Genomic DNA, 21654 nt, shown 5'->3' on the forward strand with positions numbered 1-21654 from the left:
ATGTTTTCATCATTGGCATACTCTGCCAACAGTATTTGAAAAAACATAACTATCTTTTTAGTTTCTTCCTTCATCTTAACCCAAAGTACTTCCTCTCACCTCAATAAATTCTATGCCTTTCTTCAAAATCAGTTCATTTGGATACTTTCTATAATTATGTAGAGTAGAAAGAAATGAAAGTTCCCTTCCTTGCCAAAGCTTCTCCGTAGTCACCTGAGCCCAGATCTTTCCATCTTGAAACTATGATGTCTAATAGCTCCCTCTAACCTCTCTTGCATTTTGTTGATCAATCCTTTGTTGACTAAAGAATCAACACCTCTCTAAAGCCCACCTTCTCTTACCATTCCCCCACCTAGGGAACGGCTTTATATCTCTTCTGCTCTTATATCATATTTCAATGTCTGCATGGCTTTCGAGGTCTTCCACCATCAGCCGCCACTGATACCTGCCAACCACATCAGCCCACTTGGGCTCCAGAGGCCACCTGGGTTGGGAGAACTCCACCTTCCATGCCCTCTTGATGCTTGGGTCTTTTGTTCATGCTGTTTCTCCTTCAATGGGTTGCCCTCCCTCCCCTCCACCCAATCTGCAAGGGTCAGAATGCTCACGCCTGGGGGACAACACTCTGGAAGGGCTGCTGGACATAGGACAAATTTTAAATCTGTGTATTTCAATACTGTTCAGAATATAACCCTCTGCAAACCGGTGGGGCTCGTCTATAATTTGATAGGCAGAAGTTACAGAAATTCAAAGAAATAATTGAGGAGGCAAAGTAAAAACTTTACATAAAGGGGAAAAAAAAAAGCATAACCTTGAATCATCAAAACTAGGAGTTTTGACAACTAAGTTATTAAAATATTCTCACCATTGGTTAATTCTTCAAGCAAACCTTCTCTAACAATACACAAAAGAAAACAAAAATACAGATGTCTCAAAAACATATGTAGGAAAGAGAGAAAAAGGAAAGATATGAGTGTCCTCCCAAAAGTCCCCTTTTTTAGTGCTCATCTGTTGGTACTTCGGGCATGTATGTGATACGGTCCAATGTATGAGCCTACATTTGGCAATGAGTCTAGACCGTGCTCCCTAAAGGAAAGGTTTGTGCCTAAATTATTTGTGAATTTCCAATGACCTGCACAGTACCTGGTACAGAGAAAACAATGAATGATTGATTACTAAAGAAAATAGAGAGAGGTTTGTTTGGGACCTTAGACACTTGATTTAAAACAAACAAACAAAAAACTATAGGTAAACAAAGATATCTGGGGATCATTTACAAGCTCATTACCAAACAAAATTAAATCCAAACAATGAGGGGAAAATTATTTTTCCTTTTATTTTTTAAAGCCTCTTGTAGAGTTAACATCTGGAAATTTTATAATTTACCTTATTTTAATTTTCCATTATCTTCCCAATCTAACAAAATCCCTTTACCTTTAGGGCAGTGGTTGTCAAACTACTGTAGTAAGCCAAATCTAGACAGCTACGGGTTTTTATAAACAAAGTTTTATTGTAAACGAGTCACAACCATCCATATACACACTGTCTATGGCTGCTTTCACACTATAAAGGCAGAATTAAGTAGCTGTGACAGAGAACATGGCTTGCAAGTCTAAAATACTTACTATATGGCCCTTAACAGAAAAAGTTGCTGACCTCTGCTTTAGAGCATCAAATAACACAAATATCCAATAAAATACTGAGTTTTAAAAAAATAACTCAGGAGACTTCTGAGCTAAAGCTATTTACAAGTTAAATGGACATACTTTTTACTTCTGGTGATTATAGTTTTATTTATGTTCTCAAAATTGAAATCTATCAAAGATATGGCTTCGAAAAACTAGAAGCCTAAAGATAAAACACATCTAGTGCCACTTGATTTATGTCATGACATACTGAAAACCTTTGAATGCCCTAAAAGAGCAGAATAAACTCCATGGAGTAAGAAAAGTAAAGAAAAACTACATAAAGAAGTTTAAAAGAAATTTAAGGCTATACAAAATAAAACCAGAAAGTCACACATCTTGATCTATCCACATACTGAGTAAACATGGTTTTTAACAAAATGAGGTCTGAATAATGTTAAAGAAAAAGATGGGAAAAAATGGTAGAATGAGCAAATGAACTTTTTGGTTCACTTAATCAGGCTAAACGGCTATCACAGGAAAGTACCCTTCTGGAAATACAGCATTCCCAGTCCTACACAAAGGAGACCCAATGAAGACACTGTGAGGAAAAAAATGGCATTTCATCCTGGCCTGTGCCCATCACACCAGAGGGTTCGTTCCTCCAGCATTCAGTAACTGGAAAGAAGCAAAAAGTCTTGGAGCCATTGCAAACCTTACAACCTCTGCCTACTCATCCTCAGTGCAAAGCTCTGAAAAAGCACCATGTTTATTCATACCAAATCCATCCCTTCCATCATCCCCTGTCCATCATTCCAAATTCCACCTTTCCTCCCACGGCCCCATTGGAAATCCCAACCAGTAAACTGGACCACTCCAGAGGAACTGATTCACAAACATGATGATGTGAACGGTTCTCCCTGGAATTATGCAACATGGCGGCCCCAATCCCAACTCCTCATCACAGCAGGTTGATATTCCCTCTCTCTTTATTTCTGTTCACAATTATATACTGCATTACACAGGCCCTGAGCCTCTATGTGTATCTTGTAGCCACCATTGGACTGTAAGCTCCTAAAATGCAGGACTCGCACCACACACTTCTTCAATCTACAAGTCAATAATGACAGTAACAACAAATAGCTCTTACTGAGCCAGGCACTATGCTAAATTCTTTGTATGTGTTACCTTATTTAATTGTCAAAATAATCCTACAGGTAGGCATTATCACCATATTCCAGTTTTACAGATGAGGAAAATGAGACTTGAAAATGTTAAATTTGCTTTGAGGCCACAAAGCTAGAAAGTGGCTGTACCAGGATTCCAATCTGAATCTGATTCCAAAACTAATGTTCTTAAATTATACACTCTCACCCAGAAGGTCCTCAATATATCCTGCTTAGTGAATAAAACTCTGGTTCAACTCTCAGCTGACCCTTTACTCTTTCCACTTCCTAATTTAGAGTATCTCCTGGGGTTGGGAGCTATGAGGCAGGCCCATCTCATAATATTTTGTCATCCCACATAAATACAGTAACTGTATGACTTCATCAAGATGGCACAAAATATTCTGGTTTTCCACTCCTAGAAGCAAGCATATCATGCAAACAGTATACAATTATTTTCCATTTTTCTTTTTTAATCTCCAGGCCATTTGCGTCCTTATATTTGACAAGTGAGCTCACCATCAGATTACGCATCCTCCAAAATAAACTTGATGATGGAAAGGTTGATGTGTTCTGCTCTAATATATGTGTAATAAAACTACTTACAGAACTTTGTAGCTATGGTTAAAATGAATACTCTTCTCTCCTGTATCTTCTCCCTCCTTCTCCCATAGAGATGAAAGTCTCAAGCAAAACCAAAATACCCAGATCCCAGCTCTGAAATGAAAATACCATACTTACAAAAGCATTAAGAAAGTCCCCTATTGGGCTGGTTTTAAGTATTTAATTATTATAATCATATGCATACATACTTTATTACTGTTTTCTAATGAGACTGGCAAAGAGACAGAAACTTGGCATTTTATTCTTTGTTTAAGGTGCTTCTTTTTATTCTCACTGTAACAGCTTGCTGTGAGAGCACTAGAGGGAGAGTCTGAAAAGCTTTAAGAGTTGGCAACGAAAAACAGCTCCCAGTGGATGTTACACACATGGAAAAAAGCCAGGACTGGAAACGCTGCTAGGAAAAAGGATTATCCAAAGGTAAGACGCTGTTCTCTTGTTCATAAACAGGGAAACCTTGACTGCAACCTTCTACCTTCTCCTCACTTCAAATAAGATTTTGAGCTTTAAAAATCAGGGGATGGATGGGAGCGGGAGCCACAGCTACTTGATTTGAAAGCACCTTTCAGTTTCCTTGCAAAAGTTTCAGTCAAGAGGAAAAATCAACACCCAACCATACAAAGCAAGCTCCAGAGACTGCTTCGGCACTTCTGACAGCAGCCGTGTCCCCAGGGTTGGTTCCTAGCCTAGAAAAGTTCTCCTGGTCAAAGAAGCTACTATGAATCGAAGGCAAGGGTGGAAAGTTAACAGCTTATTTGGGAATTTGCCACCTTGTGGCAAAGCAAGTGAGGAAGTAGTTAGATGGCAGATGGAAAGGGGAGGGGGTGGGGGCAGAAGCTAGACCCAGACAGCTGTGGTGTCATAAAAATGTGGGGCACCCAAGCAGTGTGGAAACAGGATCTCAAGCATCTGACTGACTGAGTAGCAGTTGTGGTAATTTCTCCAATAACATGAAAAAAATCTAAATACACCACTGCATTCAACTGTTAGGTAGACTGCAATAACCCATCAATGGATTGAAGATAAAGCCAAAGCCAGAGACACTGAACCTTTCCCCTAATGGTGTCTATGGCACAGGGCCATGCTACAGGGAAAATTGGGTTATAATGAGTTCCTTGTCTGGAAGTTCAAAAAGCATTTCCAAGAACAAGTCCAAGACAGATCCACCCAATATTTAAATCCAGCCTCTAACCAAGGCCTTGTATAGACAGCAGACTTACTAATTTGAGCCTAAGAGACTCCTCAAAAGTCAGATAAAATTGGTTATATGGTTCTCCATTATAGCAGAAATAGAAAGGAAGAATGTGTAAACTAGTCATTGTACTAGTTTTGAAATATGGACAAAATGACAGGTAATTAAAACCAGATGAATTTCCCTTGCTATGATAAAAACAAAGCCTTCTTAATAGACTTCCTTCATTGTAATTGTAACTTCTTACTGTAAATCAATAATTGAACCATTCTACACAATATATTGGTCAATACAACCTTTTAAACCAATTAAAAAAACATGAGCCTGGGACAAGGGGCAATGATATACATGTGAAGCCATTTTATCGCATTTAAGTGCGTAAAGCAATGTGGACATGCTATAGTCTTGTGAATTCCACATCTAGATATTTCAACCATTTATGAAGAGTGGCCGAGTACTCAAAATTATAGAGTGCAGGAGTTAAACGTTTTAGTAGGAAGAGTCACAGAACTAACTATAAGACATTTCCTATGTTCTCGGTTGCAGCATATCATTTTGCAACACCAGTTGAAAAATGATATGCCGTAACCTTTGGTTTCATTTGATTCCATTTTCTCTTTGAAGACCCAAAACATTGATCTGTATGCAGCCGGTGCTTAATAGGAGGTGTTAGCTGTCTACTCAGTGAGTCCTAGGACTGAGTACTGGGCTAATTTAACCCAAATGGCTTTATATTTCTGTCTCAATATTCTCTCTGTAGTCACCTACTTTTTCTAGGGCAGGGTAATGGAAATTATTTCAAGAAATGGAAAAAGTGTGATTTAAGTAACTCAACTGAACTTATTTCCCTTAGGAAAAGGACAGCTAACAACTATTCTAAGAATTAAATAAGTAGTGTCTGACCTCTATTAGTTCTTTAAATCGAGCAATACTTTTATTGACAAAGAGAAGGTGTTCCGGTCAACCCCGAATGTGAATCAGAATAAGGCTCAGGGAGCTCTGCTTCAGGCATACCAAATGACTGAACTCTGAATCTCCTTCAAGATTGTGCTCAGAATTTTCCTCAGTAACATACAAAAGTCTGAATCCAGTGCACAAAAGATGGTTTAGGAGCATCTGTCCACAAAGAAGGAAAGCGTGGCTTGTTCAGAGATGGGGGCCTGTCCCGAAATACAAATTCCTTCCTTGCTGCATTAACATTCTCCCTTAACTCTTTTCTCTCCAAGCCTTATTCTTCTGACCATTCTTAACTCATATAGGACCAAGGAACATGTCAAGAGCACCCAGCCAGTTCACACCCAGGTTGTGAGGCCTGGGAAACTCAGGGGGTGGGGGGTTGGGGTAGGGGTGGGCATGGGAGCAAGGGTTGCTAGCCCTCTCCTGGAGGTCTTTTCCAGCCATAGCAGCACCATCCTACCACCCCCCACCTTCCTGCTCCTTCATTGCAGCCACTCTCTAAACTACTCCAAACCACAAAACGGTCCAAAGGAGAGGACCTTCATCAGGCTCAGCAGCTTCCATCACGCCCTCCCCAACTTTGACAAAGACAACTATTTTTTCAACCAGAGTATATATTACCTAATGTATCCCCAGAGCAATATTTATTTCTGTTTCCATTCCTAACACTTACAAAAGTAACACAAAAAAGAAAAACTTCAACCAAAAGTTTACTTTCATCATGGATTCCCCTTCTACCAAGAAAGTGAAAGTTATACATAACTAGAACACACCAACATAATCGAAACAGAGCCGAGCTTTCCGAATATATGTGGGGAACCAATTTTCACTGTAGCAGCCAACATGTGAAAATACTTTTATTGCAAAATTGACGAGTGTAGCTCAGCAAATACTTGTTGGAATGCTAATGTGAGTAATTACACAGGTGGTTATGCAAACACTGAACTCATGCTTCAATTTGGCAGAAGTATAAACTTTCTATAGTTTGCAAGGTTCAATTACCTACATCTGCTGGTTTATTTCTTTTAATCTGAAAGAGCTACCCCAAAGTCAATCATTTTCCAACAAAAAAAGTCACTACTAGAAACATGTTCTAAGTAGGCAAGAAAGAAAGAATTTGTACTCAACCTATTGAATGTTTTTAAATGAGTAGAGCATTCTACCAGGAACTGGCCTGTAGAGATGATTATCCTCTTGTATACTAGAAGAGAATGCTTTCACTCAGGTTAACACAAACAAATTTTTTCTCTCGAAAACATTCATTTACGCAAATGATATTTGTTAAGATTTAACATGTGCCAGACACTATTCTAAGATGCTGAGGATACAGCAGTGAACAAAAATATGCAAAATCTCTGCCTTCAAGAGATTTACATTCCAGCAGGGGGGGAAACACATAATCACATAAATAAGGCATACAGCATGTTAGATGCTGATCAAAGTTGAAGGGAAAAACAAAGCAAGTAAGGAATTGGTGGGGGTGGGGAGTGTTAACAATTTTAAATATGAGGGAAGGGCACAGTGAAAAGGTAACATTTGAGCAAAGGCCTAAAGAAGGTAGTAAGTCAAGCCACAAAGATAAGTGAGGAAAGAGTTTTCCATGCAGAGGGAATGGCAGGTCACTGTACCTCTCAAAATCCTCACTTCCTCATCTATGAAGGAGAATTCATAATCCTTGCCTTGTTTGGCTACTGCAAAGACTGGAAACAGTGTATTAAAGTAGCCAACCCAAGGACTTTGTCAAAAGGGTGAAAAGGCAGCTGACTCAATGGGAGGAAATATTTGGAAACCGCATATCTGATATCTGATAAGGGTTTGATATCCAGAATATATAAAGAAATCCTGCAGCTCAACAATAAAAAGACAAACAACCCAATTTTAAAATGGGCAAAAAACATGAATAGACATTTTTCCAAAAAGGAAATACAAATGACTAAAAAGCATGAGAAAAGATGCTCAGCTTCATTAGCTATTAGGGAAAATGCAAATAAAACCACGAGATATTTCATACCTACTAGAATGGCAGCCATTAAGCAAATCTGTAACTACAAGTGTTGGAGAAGATACAGAGAAATAGGAACACTTATTCATTGCTGGTGGGAATATAAAATGGTACAGTTGCTGTGGAAGGCGGTTTGGCGGTTCCTCGGGAAGCTAAGTTTAGAGTTGCCTTACTACCCAGCAATCCTGCTATTTGGGATATACCTGGAAGATCTGAGAGCAGCAACGAGAACAGACATTTGCACACCGATGTTCATAGCAGCACTATTCACAATTGTCAGAAAATGGAAACAATCCAAATGTCCACCAACTAATGAACAGATAAACAAAATGTGGTATACACATATGAGGAAATATTATTCAGCAGTAAAAGGAATGATGTCCTGAAGCACAGAACAACATGGATGAACCTTGAGGACATTATATTGAGTGAAATAAGTCAGACACAAAAGGACAAATATGGTATGACCTCACTAACATGAACTTATTATAATATGTAAACTCGTGGACACAGAGTCTAGACTATAGGCTACCAGGAGATAGAATGAGGCTAGAGAACAGGGAGTGGTTGCTTAAGATGTGCAGAATTTTTAACTAGGTTGAATTTGAATGAGTGGAAATGGATAGAAGGTGATGGTAGCACATTATTGTGAGTATAATTAACAGGGCTGAATTGTGTATGAATGTGGTTGATAGGAGAAGTTTAGAGTCAACAGAAGGAAAGCCAGATACGGTTAAAACATGAGAATGTAAAGATTAGTAAATTTTGTGGTGGACAATGACTGTGATTAACAATACGAATATAAAAAATTCCTTCCATGAGCTAAAGCAAATGTATGAATCTATTAAAAGAAGTTAATAATAGAGTGGTAAATGGGAAAAAACGTACCTACTGCGAAGTACGGACTATAGCTAACAGTAATAACTTAATATTGTTTCAAAGACAGAAATGTAGTGTCACACCAATGCCAGGGATCAAAGATAAGGGAGGATAAGGGGTATGGGATGTTTTGCGTTTTCTTTTTTTTTCCCTACAGTAATGAAAATGTTCTAAAATTGACTGTGGTGATGAGCACACAACCATGTGATGATACTGTGAGCCACTGATTGTATACTTTGGATAGACTGTATGGTGGTGCGTGAATATATCTCAACAAAATTGCATCGAAGCAAAAAAAAAAAAAAAAAGTAGCCAATATGCCCTCCTTGGACAGGTGGTTTAGGAGCACATTGCCAACCACTCATTGGGAATGTAAAAGACTGGTAGAAATGAACAAATTAATGGCTGGCAGTAGGGAGCAGTGAAGGGGGTTGTTTCAGGCAGAACATGAGAAGAACCAGAAGTGAGCTAGAGCACAGCATATTTTAGACAGTAAATGGCATTTAGTTTTGCTGGCCATCGAATTTGAGGTAGGGGGTGATAATAGATAAACCAGAGGAGTCAGGTAATACAGGACAACCTCTGTCAGAAAATTTTCTACATTACAGAATACATTTATGGAAAGATTAAACAGAGCATGCAAGAGTGCTCAGAAACCTGTGGATAGAAGAGATAAATTAATGTAGAATGTGAGTACGTTAACACTCTCAGCATAATTTTCCACTAATATTCCTCTACAATGCCCCAAATGACCCTTATTCATCCATTATTCTGTTAATCATTTACCAAAAAAAAGAAAGTAGCCCGCATGTTAAAAAAAAAAAAAGGCCACATACTGTCTGATTCCATTTACACAGCATGCTTGAAATGACACAATTATACAGATGGAAAATAGATTAGTCATTGCCAGACGTTGGGAGGGGGCTGTGGCTAGAACAGGGCCCCATGAGGGATCCCTGTGTTGAAACTATACTGGAGGAATCTTTATTCTATATCCTGACCACAGTGGTGGTCACAAATTTTCATGTGGCAAAATTGCACGGAACCAAATACACTCAGATACATGTGCAAGCACTTACAAGCACAGACACACTAATGAGTGTGTGTAAAAGCAATAAAATCTAAATAAGTTTGATGAATTGTATCAATACTCATTTCCTAGTTATGATATTGAACTATTGTTAGGCAAGATGCTAACACCGAGGGAAACCAAGTGAAAGGTGTATCTATCATTTCTTACAACTGCATATGAATCTACAATTATCTCAAAATAAAAAGGCATCCCCTTAAAAAAAAAAAGTCCCCAGCATGTCATAAACACTCCATAAGAGCGTATTGGGCAAGTTTCCCTTTCACCTATAAAACAGAACTGCTAATTCTCATTTCCCACTAATGTGATTCTAGAGAAAATTCTAGACACTGTAACTGGCAAAGTGAGAGCTCAGTCAATGCTATTTATCATCATCATCATCTTTGGATCCCAACTCCCCTTCAAATCCTCACTAATATCCAAGTGAAATACAAAAATTCTTCATGGAAACAGTGGAGAAACCTACTGACAGGCACCCATTTACCACAATATTCAAAGTTTTCTGTCTCTGAAAAATAAACATATATATACCAGTAGAGCTCTCTAAAAAGCGGGGGAAAAGATCACTTTCATGGTCTAGAGGAGCATTTTTCCAAAATATTCTCCATGGAGCACTAGTCCCCTGACCTGCTCCAAGAAAAATAAACAATTTGTATTCAAACAAATTTGGGAAATGCTGAACACACCACCTCCCTCTTGGAACTCCAATTAAAAAAAAAAAAACTCTCCAACTTCACTTAATCAGTCTTTCCCCAAATTTACTTGTTCAACAAAATCCCTTTTTCAAACCTATTGGCATCCTGAAAAATACTACCAAGGCCTAGAATTTAAAAGAATCATTCTACTTCAGTCAGGTACTCACTACCCATTTCTTCACCCATTATGTACCTTAGAATAGAAGAGAACTGGATGGTTTCTCTACAGCTAGTGCAGTGGTTTTAATTACACGGTCGGCCTTCCACGAGTGTTTGCTAAAATGGATTCAGTGCAAGTACAATTCCAGAGTAACAACCCTAGGCAGAGGAGAAGTGGCATTCACTGACTGTCTTCTAAGTGGAGAAAACAAAACTGCTCCTTTCTGGAAGTACCTCACAAACTTTCAGGTGTGAAGGTTATCCATTATGCCAGCGGTCTCTGTCTGAGTGGCATTCGCCCATGCCTTGGAGCAGCAGTTCACAACACAGTGTGATTATAATGGTTCTGGAAATATGCTCCCACCTAAAAATACCCTTGCTCAAAACTACAGGTCCTGAAATTCCTTTAGCAGGCTATAAAGCCTTTCATACCAAAAATAAGGAAAAGGTTCTAAATGCAATTATTCCTGGGAGAAAAAGCTCAATTTAAGTTGTTTTCACCAAGATGACTTAAGGTTAAAGTCATATAAATGAATTTCAAATGTCAAAGCATTTACTGAGATCAGGCTGGAATTGGAGAGGAGGGAGACCTTGGGTCCGAGGGAGGAGCAGAGGGAGAAAAACTGGGAAGAGGGGAGTGAGAAGTCAGTGAAAACATGTTTCACTTAATTCACAGTTCCTCAAGGCCAAGGACATTGTTATACAATCACATTATTTACATTTATAAGAATAACCCATATTCCAAACTTTGCAAAACCATCAGCTAAATGAAAACCTTTGCACTTTTGCTACTTTTAAAAGAAGGAAAATAATCAGAATAATGAATAAGGAAAAAAGAATTTTTTAAAAACACACAAAGCATTTGAGGAATACACACCTCAAAATCAGCTCAATCACTCACATCTAATGTAAAGTTCTGGAAAAAAAAGAATATGTCATGAGCCCCCTGCCATACTGAAAAAAGTCTCAATCACTGAAGGATGATAAGCACCCCATCCCCAAGGCATAGTCATGCACTTTAGAAACATTTCCAACATGATTAAAAACAAAATGGGCTTCAGATAAAACCTCAGTTTAACGAGGAAAGCCTTGCTTCCCAAGCACTCTAGTTATTTCAAGGTTGCTATGTAAAACTAAGCAATGGTTTGGACATTCCAGAACAGTTAATAATTCTGAAACCACTTGCATATGGCTGTCATTTGCATGTCATTTCTCAATATGAATAAGTCTTGGTCTAATCATAACACTTCAAGTGAACTAAAGACATAAACTGGGAAGTCCCAATCTATCTCTCTACTTGGTTTTTCTCAGGGGTCCGCCTGCAGCCCTACTGGGCCACATCTCTCCTGTTGGTACAATAATTTGAGCAGCTTTTTAACCTTGGCTGTCCCAACCTTCTCCAGAAAAATATGATGAAAAAAGAATTAAGCATTTGGGTTTAAAACATCATTTCTGGAAGTTAAGCTGAATTAAACATAATGAAAAAGGTGTCTACGGTTTAGCGGAGATTCCAATGAGCTTTCAAACCCCAGCCCCACCTCCCAGACTAAACAAGTTGGACATAAGAAAACCAATAGAAAAATTAAAAATCCGCCCACTAAATAACAGAAACGTTACCCACCACAGTGTTAAGGGTCTAAGAAAATGTTCTTACAAGGAGTTCAAACAATCTTTTAAATTTTCACTCCCTGCTGCAAGAATTCTGAAATTCCTTACTTCAAAGAGAAAGTGAGCTTTGTCTGTCTCTCTCTCCCTCACACTTTCCCTGCCCTGCTCCCCACCCCACAGGAAATAGGGACTTTCCTAAGTTCCTTTAAAAGTTGATGGAAGCAGGAACAAGCCTGGGTACTCTTAGTCCTCACCCAATGTTCTATTAGTAGGATTTTAAATGCAGTGCAGTTTTTTGTCTTTTTTTAACCTAAGTGCGAAGACAATGAACAATGACTGCATTTTTTTTTAATCATTTTATTGAGATATATTCACATACCACGCAGTCGTACAAAACAAATCGTACTTTCGATTGTTTACAGTACCATTACATAGTTGTACATTCATCACCTAAATCAATCCCTGACACCTTCATTAGCACACACACAAAAATAACAAGAATAATAATTAGAGTGAAAAAGAGCAATTGAAGTAAAAAAGAACACTGGGTACCTTTGTCTGTTTGTTTCCTTCCCCTATTTTTTTACTCATCCATCCATAAACTAGACAAAGTGGAGTGTGGTCCTTATGGCTTTCCCAATCCCATTGACACCCCTCATAAGCTACATTTTTATACAACTGTCTTTGAGATTCATGGGTTCTGGGTTGTAGTTTGATAGTTTCAGGTATCCACCACCAGCTACCCCAATTCTTTAGAACCTAAAAAGGGTTGTCTAAAGTGTGCGTAAGAGTGCCCACCAGAGTGACCTCTCGGCTCGTTTTGGAATCTCTCTGCGACTGAAGCTTATTTCATTTCCTTTCACATCCCCCTTTTGGTCAAGAAGATGTTCTCCGTCCCACGATGCCGGGTCTACATTCCTCCCCGGGAGTCATATTCCAGGTTGCCAGGGAGATTCACTCCCCTGGGTGACAATGACTGCATTTTAAGTTTCCTGCTCCACTACCCCTCAGTGATGCTGAAAGATGTCTCATCTGGTACCCCATGTAGATCTTGATCCACCTGCAAACTGACAAACCCTGCCTAATAAAAAGTACTCCCTTCTACTCCTTTAACTTCATTTAGGTCAATAATGTCACACTCAAAGACAAGTTAAAACTTTTTCCATTGTTTTAAAATGTGCTTAAGTTTTAGTAAAAGACTAAACCATTCAGCCAGACTTGGCCAAACCTCCCATGTACTCAGTGGGAAACACTAGTAGCAATTGCCCAGACGTGTCTAAGGGAAGAGACAGACTTAGGGATTCAGAAATGAGAAAAATGCTTCCGGATTGGCTTCCTGGTTCCCCCACTGCACATCAGGGCACCCACAGGAAATGGTTTCCATTTCTGTTTCTCTGCAACAATATTCAAAAGTGAAGACAATCCCAGTATCAGGGAAAAAAAATTTAGCATGCCACTGGAGGATGGTGTCTGCTGGCTCATCAGAGGGCCTGCTCTCAAATTGCAAGCACAAACCCATCCGCACAAAATGCTAGGCAGAGACAAAGGCTGTGTGCCTGCCTCGAGGTCCTGCTCTGCTGAGTGCCTCCATGTTTCTCTTCCAGCACTGCTCCAGCTTAATGGCTAAAGCTTCTGCCATCCTAGGTCCAGTGTCAAATCTGCCAGGAAGTCCTCATCAACATGGAGACACAGCCTCCACAAGCCAGGAGAAGCTAGCAAGCAGAGATGGCAGCGCTGAGAGAAAGCCATTCGTCCTGTCACGTGGTTTTGAAACACCAGCTCGCTAAAGAACTGTAAAGGCTTCAAACAGCAGGGCTAAATGGGTGTCAGCACAAATCCAACAAGTCCAAGTCCTGCCGGCTACCCTTTCTGGCCAGGACGGTAGAGAGCCACAGCAGCATTTACAGACTTCTGCCCAGGAGAAATGAGCCAAGAGAACAGTTTCCCATTCTAGCGCCCAAGACGCCAGGGACCACCCTGCTCAGCGCCCATCCCAGCAGAAAAAGGATGAACCATGATCCCAAAAGAAATGCACATACAGCACAGAACAATTTATACATAGCATGATTATTCATTCACATTTAGCTTAAAACTGGACAGAGCAATCAATATTCTTGATCACAACAACTACATATTAAAATCGTCATCCTAAGATTTCTACTTTAGCTATCTTTATTCATACAATCTCTGTTCCTGTCTTTGGACCATCTTTGAATCAATATATTATTAAGTTGCTTATAAAGGAAGCCCCCTGTTTTGCAGTGCATTTCCTCGCATTACTTCTCAGAAATGCATGGTACACATTGCCACTGTTTGCTGGAGGACTAGCTTTGAACAAGTTATAGATTCTCATACAAGTAGCTAGTGATTACTAAGCACTTATTTCAGAGATACATCACTCCCTTATACTGACAAGATGGCTCTATATGCCCCAACTAACATGAGGGGTAGGGGGAAGGTGTCTCCCCTGAGAAGGCTCTATTGGTTGTCTCGGGCGAGGAAAGCTCTAAATGAAAAGCTGGTGATATACTTTATGAATATTGTAAAGTTTAAATATATCTTATTTGATTAATTTTCTAATTTTCACTCTTCTGTATTTATAGCATATGTTCTAATCTCCAGTAAATAAAAGAAAATCCTCTATTTTTTACCCATCATGTTTAAGTAATACCTCTTCTACCTTCTTACTCTCACCCTTTTTCTACTATCCATCTAATAAGACCAGAACTGAAAGTGTAAGTCAATTAAAACACTTTGTCCAGAAAAGAAACCCATCATTTATTCCATGGAAGAAAAATTATGGCCAACATCATCTGCTGATGTTGTTTTTAAAGCCAAAACCAAGACATAACACAGGTTGGGTTCAGAAATTGGTTCAGAAACATTTGGGCCATGCATTGGATTGGGTAAATTTTTTAACCAATATTACTATTTTATTACCAAAAAGTTATTTTTAAATGCAAGGAAAACACTTCTGCAGTACTCGTTTTACGAACAAAACCAGTGAACAAGACAAGTTGGTCCAAATTTTCAGGCTAAAGCTTACAACCATCACAGTTTGTACAAAATGAAAAGCTTCATCCTGCACTGCCATAAAATAATAAAATGTGATTTCAAATTCTGAGATAATCATACCCAGAAATCAAACAGTCCATAAATATTCCACCAAAAATGATGTGCCCTTCCTCCTACATTAGTCCATCCTTCGTCAATAAAGTCAAAATAGTTGTAGCCTCACTTCATTTATTACCTTCAAGTTAGAAAGGCACTTCTAACTTAAGAAACGAGCTTCTGGTTTCATATTTCCATTCACCACAGAAGAGAGATTGTTTACCCTGAGTTGAGAAACATACTCCTACTCACGACTGCCAGAAAATGACAAGCTTCTCAGGTCTTATTAAACAGTAAATAATTAGAATAATAACACCACAGAGGTCTACATGCTCCTTTAGACTATTTTGAGTTTTTGTGATGCAATTCTGAAATTTCAAGTGCTTTCCCGCTTTGTAAAAAGAAACAGAACCTGACAACAACTGCTCTAACTAGGAAATCCCAACTAACCACTCCAATTTAGCTTCTGCTAGAAGTGAGTCCTCTTGGGAAAATTCATTCAAATTGCAGGCTTTCCTCAACTGTTACTAGCTGCTACAAAAATAATAAAACAGCTTTTGCTGAGTCTCAGAACACATCCTCCTCCCCAACCCAATACATGACCGCACTAAAAGTAGCCACTCTGAAATAAGGCCCAAACCTACCTGCACAGGTGAGGATTGAAAGTAAAGAAAAGGCTGTTGATACAGGGTCCTTGAAGAGGGTTCAGTATTTTCCCACCGTGGTTTACTAAAGCACAAACAGCATCCTTCTAAAAGAAGGTCAGCTGGACAGATGACAGATTTCAGCAGGGATGGCAGTGGGGGCGAGAGCCTGCCTGGCAAATACTACTTGATGACTAATTCATGAGTTCAAGAAACCACACAAGAGCCTAGCAGCAGAAAGACCAATTAACTCAAAATTAAATAGCACCCAACACTGTGATTCGGCACCAACTCAAGATACAGGCACAGCAGCCAGAGGGCATTAAGAACTAAGGGAGCATCATATGGGACATTTGTGAAGGAGGAATGCCAGGGAAAAACACCTTTGTACAGTTTCCTATGCTGGGACTTCGTGCTGAACTGAGAAAGTATTTTCAGCTGGGTTACTGGTTAAGATTGACACACTATCAACCCAGGCTTGACCTCTCTATAAACCAAATCTCTGGCTTTTCAAACTCCATCTCTACTTACACTCCCAACCAGTGAACCTGTAAAGACCATAAGAAAATTTAACTCAACTGAATGAATGGCCAGCCCAGAAGTTTTAAAGGGAAGACAGTGCAGCCAACAGACTCCTTCTTGAACTATAACCCTAAGTAGGAGCATTTTGTAGAGGAGTAAAAGCAGCAGGGCAGCAGTGAATTAACCAGTATATAATAAAGACACAACTCACCCTGTTCTAGTTTGCTAATGCTGCTGGAATGCAAAACACCAGAAATGGATTGGCTTTTATAAAGGGGGTTTATTTGGTTACAAAGTTACAGTCTTAAGGCCATAAAGTGTCCAAGGTAAGTCATCAACAATCGGGTACCTTCACTGGAGGATGGCCAGTGGTGTCCGGAAAACCTCTGTTAGCTAGGAAGGCACGTGGCTGGCGTCTGCTCCGAAGTTCTGGTTTCAAAATGGCTTTCTCCCAGGACGTTCCTCTCTAGGCTGCAGTTCCTCAAAAATGTCACTCTTAGTTGCACTTGGGGTATTTGTCCTCTTTTAGCTTCTCTGGAGCAAGAGTCTGCTTTCAATGGTCTTCTTCAAAATGTCTCTCATTTGCAGCTCCTGTGCTTTCTTCAAAGTGTCCCTCTTGGCTGTAGCTCCTCTTCAAAATGTTACTCACAGCTGCACTGAATTCCTTCTGTTTGTCAGCTCATTTATATGGCTCTACCGATCATGGCCCACCCTAAATGGGTGGGGCCACACCTCCATGGAAATATCTCATCAGAGTTATCACTTACAGTTAGGTGGAGCACATTTCCATGCAAACAACCTAATCCAAACGTTCCAACTTAATCCCCACTAATATGTCTGTCCCACAAGATTGCATCAAAGAATATGGCTTTTTCTGGGGGACGTAATACATTCAAACCAGCACACACCCATTCCACCATAAAAAGATGATAAGCAGAAGCAGCATCAACATCCCACACCACACAGAAAGCCAATAGATTAAGATGATGACAGGTATCTACTCTGAGAGGTTCTGAGGCACTTATTTGTGGGATGAACAGAAAACAAAGGCAATCAAGATGAAGGTGTTACTTCTGGCATCTTGTCCAAGGCATGGAGGACAGAATTGGAGCACTCGAGCCACTGAAAGTCCCTTCTTCAGTTCATTCATAGTAGTCATAACATCAGAAGCATCTAGGATATTTGCGTTAACTCTGAAGTCCCAGGTAGGAAACCAAAGTCCTTGGGAGGGCCCCCAGGAGTGATATCCTCTCTTCTCACTGAAGAGAAAGACGGACCTGGCTCTGAAGAATGGTCTAAGAGAGGGTATTGTTTTCTAGATCTACATCCCTCCAGAATATCTGGGAGAGTGTCTGTCAGCACATTTGCCAACTTATCAGGATGGTTTTCCAAAGACATCTGTGAAAGTGTGGCAGATACTGCCCAGGTAAATCAAGACCATGGAGCATAAAACTAAATCCGTGAGTGGAAGCTTCAGGGATCAGATTTCACTCAAAGAAAGGGAAAACTTTTAAATGATTATTGACCTGTAACCATATTAGACTCACTCCCTTCACAGTGAATAATGTCACCAGAAATATTGGAATAAGAGTCCTTTACTAGATGACAAACTGGACTTAGGTGTCTCCCAACTCAAGTTTCTCTGGTGTATTAGTTAGGAATGTATTTGGCTGCAAATAAGAAAAAGCCCAACTTAAACAGAGGCAGATTTATTCATCACATCCAACAAAAGGTCAGCATGCAGGGAAGTCCAGTACTGGTAAGCTGCTCAATGATCCAACAGGGACCCAAGCACATCTTTCTTTCCACTTCTCCATTCTTAGCATGCGGATTTTTATCTTCATGTTTTTTAACCCTTGGTCACAAAATGGACAAGCTCAAGTCATGTAAAGGCAGGAAGGTCATGCAGAAAATAGGAAGGAGATGCCCCTGCCTCAGGAAGGCAAAACTTTTCCAGAGAGCCTCAACAGATGCCCTTTTGTATTTCACTGGCAGCATGTGCCACATGGCTACCTCTAGACCAGGGTTTCTCAATCTTAGCACTATTGATGTGTTGGGACAGATAATTCTCACAGTGGGGGGGCCTGCCCTGTGCATGAGATGTTTAGCAGCATCCCTGGCCTCTACCCACTGTATGTCAGGAGCTCCTCCTCTTTTCCAAGTTGTGACAATAAAAAAATGTCTCCAGACATTGCCAAATGTCCCAACAGTCAAAACTGCCCTGGTTGAGAATTGCTACCCTAGACCAATCAACACTCCAAAGGCTAAGAAGAAGAGTGTGGTGGATGGAGTCAGGTCAACCAACTAACGGTGTCTGCTCCAAATGCTCTCCACGTCTTTCTTAAATGTTTTCTAATGAGCCTACTTGTTACTGTACTAAGTATGTTGGAAAATTTAAGAAAAAACCATACAAAGTGCTTCTACTCTAGAAACATGGACAATAAAGTTTGGGAAAACAAGACTGATGCACAAGAAACAATCAGGAAAAAATACAATGGTTAAACCACAGGCACAGGCAAGACATCCTTCAGCTGGATGAGATCGGGGATGATCAAGGCACATGAGAGCAGAGCCTGGAGTCCTTAAAGAAAATGTCACTTCAGAGGTAGACCTTGTGTTTGAAGAAGTAATATTTAGACAGATGGCAGGAGAGAAAGAAAACAACATAAGCAAAGATCAAAAAGTAAACTGGGTTAAAAGCTTAGGATCCGCTTAGTCTCCAACAGACCTGAGATCTGACAGACTCAATCCTGTGACTTTGGGCAAGTATTTAATCTCTCTGCCCCTCAGTCTTATCATCTGTATGATGAGACTAATAACAACATCTATTTCCTAGGATTTCTGAAAGGGTCAAATGAGAGCAAATCAGTTACAAGAGTGGCTGGCACATAGTAAGCAATCCATTGTTAGCTGCTATTATTATTAAGATTAATAGTATTATCAGTAATTTAGGAAGAGAAGCCACCTGTTAAGAATCAGAGTATTCCTGATAGAGAGCAGCTGTCATATCTCCTGAGCAGGAAGACCAGAGCCTACAGCTGGTGGGTAAAGCCAGGCTCACGATGGCCATGACTTACCAGCTGATATCCAGGCAGGGTGGCTCGGAGGAGCATCAGGGAAGCACCATCCCGACCTACCAAAAGGTGGTGGCAGGAGGGGTTGGCTGGAATCTGTGCATGATTTCGAGTGAACTTCATGGCCAATGGCCATGGCCATTAGTAATAAGACTTTCCATATTAGAAAGGGTTTATAGCACACAAAGCATTTCTACATATACTATCTGATTAATTTAATTTTACAAGACTGTCCATAGGTAACAGAAAGCTACTCTAGCAAGAGTTCTATTAATCATTCAAAAAGTCATTGCCAAGAAGTGAAACTGTGGAAAGAAGTAGGAGATACAACACTTGCTTCTACTTGTAGCACAAGAGACATGGGTGTGAGCCAGGAAATTATTAATGTAGTACCTTTAACATGTAAGGGAGAAATAGATAAGCTTTAAAAAATACTCACTGACCTGTGCATTCTTATCTGAGAGCAGGCCATCAATGGGCCTCCTGAGTTCCAAGCTGCCAGCTCCTAGTATCTGATTCTTTTGTACCCAAAGGAGAAGAGATAAAGGCCACACAATTCAATTCTTCCTGGTACCCTATTTTTCCATTCAGGATTTCTCTTGCAGTTAACTCATACAGATGTCCCATGGTTACACACATTAATGTCACACAGAAGCTTAATAAGGTCTCATAGGCACCTAATAAAAGCTTTAAGATGTGAAAAACTTAGCCTTACCTTCAAATTTCATGTGTGTGTGTGTGTGTGTGTGTGTGTGTGTGTGTATCACAGAGTACCCATGTGTGCCTGAAACCACAAAATGGGAGTGGGCAAGAGGAAGTAGGGTACTATTACCTAGGACATTACCTATTACCTATTACCTATTACCTAACATGGCTTTGGTTACTCTATCTCCCCCCCTCACTTATTATTATATACTTTCAACTTCTGTAAAAATTCAAGGTGCCCAGCACCTTCTAAAACAGAGAATCCGTCATTTAGCCCACTGCTGGGGTTCAATAAACACTGAATATCAACAACAGAAAGACTGACATTATTACAATAAAAACCTATGCCACATACGTAGTGAATAGAAAAAAATCCATTTAGACATGTTTTAGCGGTAGACCCAAATCACATCACACAACCAAAAAGGTGATTTTTTTCTGACTGTCTTGGACAGTTTATTCTTATGACATAAAAGTGATTAATGAGATTTTTTTTCATACTACCAGGAATAATAATTAAAACAAAATAAATATAATGTACTATGCTAACACTGTGTTCCTGATATTACCCTGGTCATTTTACACATTATTTTGCTTACTCTTCACACAGTGGAGTGGATCACCACCACCCCTATTTTAGAGGACAATGAGGCTCAGGGAGATTAAATATTTGACTCAACGTCAAGTAAAAGAATTAGAATCCCAACTAGCATCGATTCTGTCTTCCAGTTAAAGCACTTATCCATTGGACAATAGTGTCCTACCACAGATACAATTAAGTGAAGAGCAACTTTGTATCCATCTAAATGCACTAACTACACTAAAGTGAGCAGTTAAGTATAAACTTTATCAAAGCCAAGAGCTGTGAAAACCATTAATCATTCACAGTCTGTCCACAACTGTTCTTTGTATTTTCCTTTACTGAGGCCTGGAAAACAGGCCGGTCACTCTTTCTTACCATCAAATACAGCAGAATCTGGAACAGCTCTGTCCAAAATGAGCCATGTATGTAATCTTAAATTTTCTTATAGTCATATTTAAAATTTTTTCAAAGACATGTAAAAATCAATATTTCATTTACCCCAATATATCCAAAATATCATCATTTAAGCATGTAATTGGTATAAAATATGCTGCTACATCTTTCATTCTTTTGTCTTTGAAATCTAGTGTGCATTTTACCCTTACAGCACATCTCAGTTTGGACTGGCACATTTCAAGCACTCAAGGGCTGCATGTGGTTAGTGGCTACCAAATTGGGCCTCACAGATGTAGACTTGGAGTTACACGCAAGTACAACACCCCATCAGTAATTTGTTCCATGTTTCTCTAATCATCCAAAAAGGGATTCCTCTACTCTCTTGTTACTATATTTATAAATTCCTGGGATGAGATTACAGGGCTACTAACCAATGAATGCCTGAAATTCCACCATTATAGCTTCCACTTAATTCTTTAAATATAGTGCTTTGAGTTGTGTTCAAACAAAAAATGCCATTGAAAGGGCGAACACTAAGCTAATATTAGTTATTACGCTTTCGGTTACATAAAGGAAACTGACGGCATGTCCATGTTAGTTTTCTAAGCTGCTCCAAAGCAAATAC

The 21654-nt window shown here is 39.6% G+C and overlaps 1 protein-coding gene across 12 annotated transcripts in view; it reads right to left on the reverse strand.

The window, feature by feature from the left end:
- Window positions 1-21654, reverse strand: part of CARMIL1 (capping protein regulator and myosin 1 linker 1) — a 292788-nt gene that overhangs the window by 208580 nt on the left and 62554 nt on the right. The window contains exon 1 of one of the 12 annotated variants that reach the window (XM_037842690.1): window positions 15750-15835. The exons of the other annotated variants lie outside the window; for them this stretch is intronic. The gene's annotated coding sequence lies outside the window, so the exon portion shown is untranslated. Of the gene's footprint in view, window positions 1-15749; window positions 15836-21654 lie in introns of those variants that run through there. 12 annotated transcript variants of the gene reach the window in all.

Source organism: Choloepus didactylus, chromosome 7, assembly GCF_015220235.1.
Source record: "Choloepus didactylus isolate mChoDid1 chromosome 7, mChoDid1.pri, whole genome shotgun sequence".
Taxonomy (NCBI): Eukaryota; Metazoa; Chordata; class Mammalia; order Pilosa; family Megalonychidae; genus Choloepus; species Choloepus didactylus.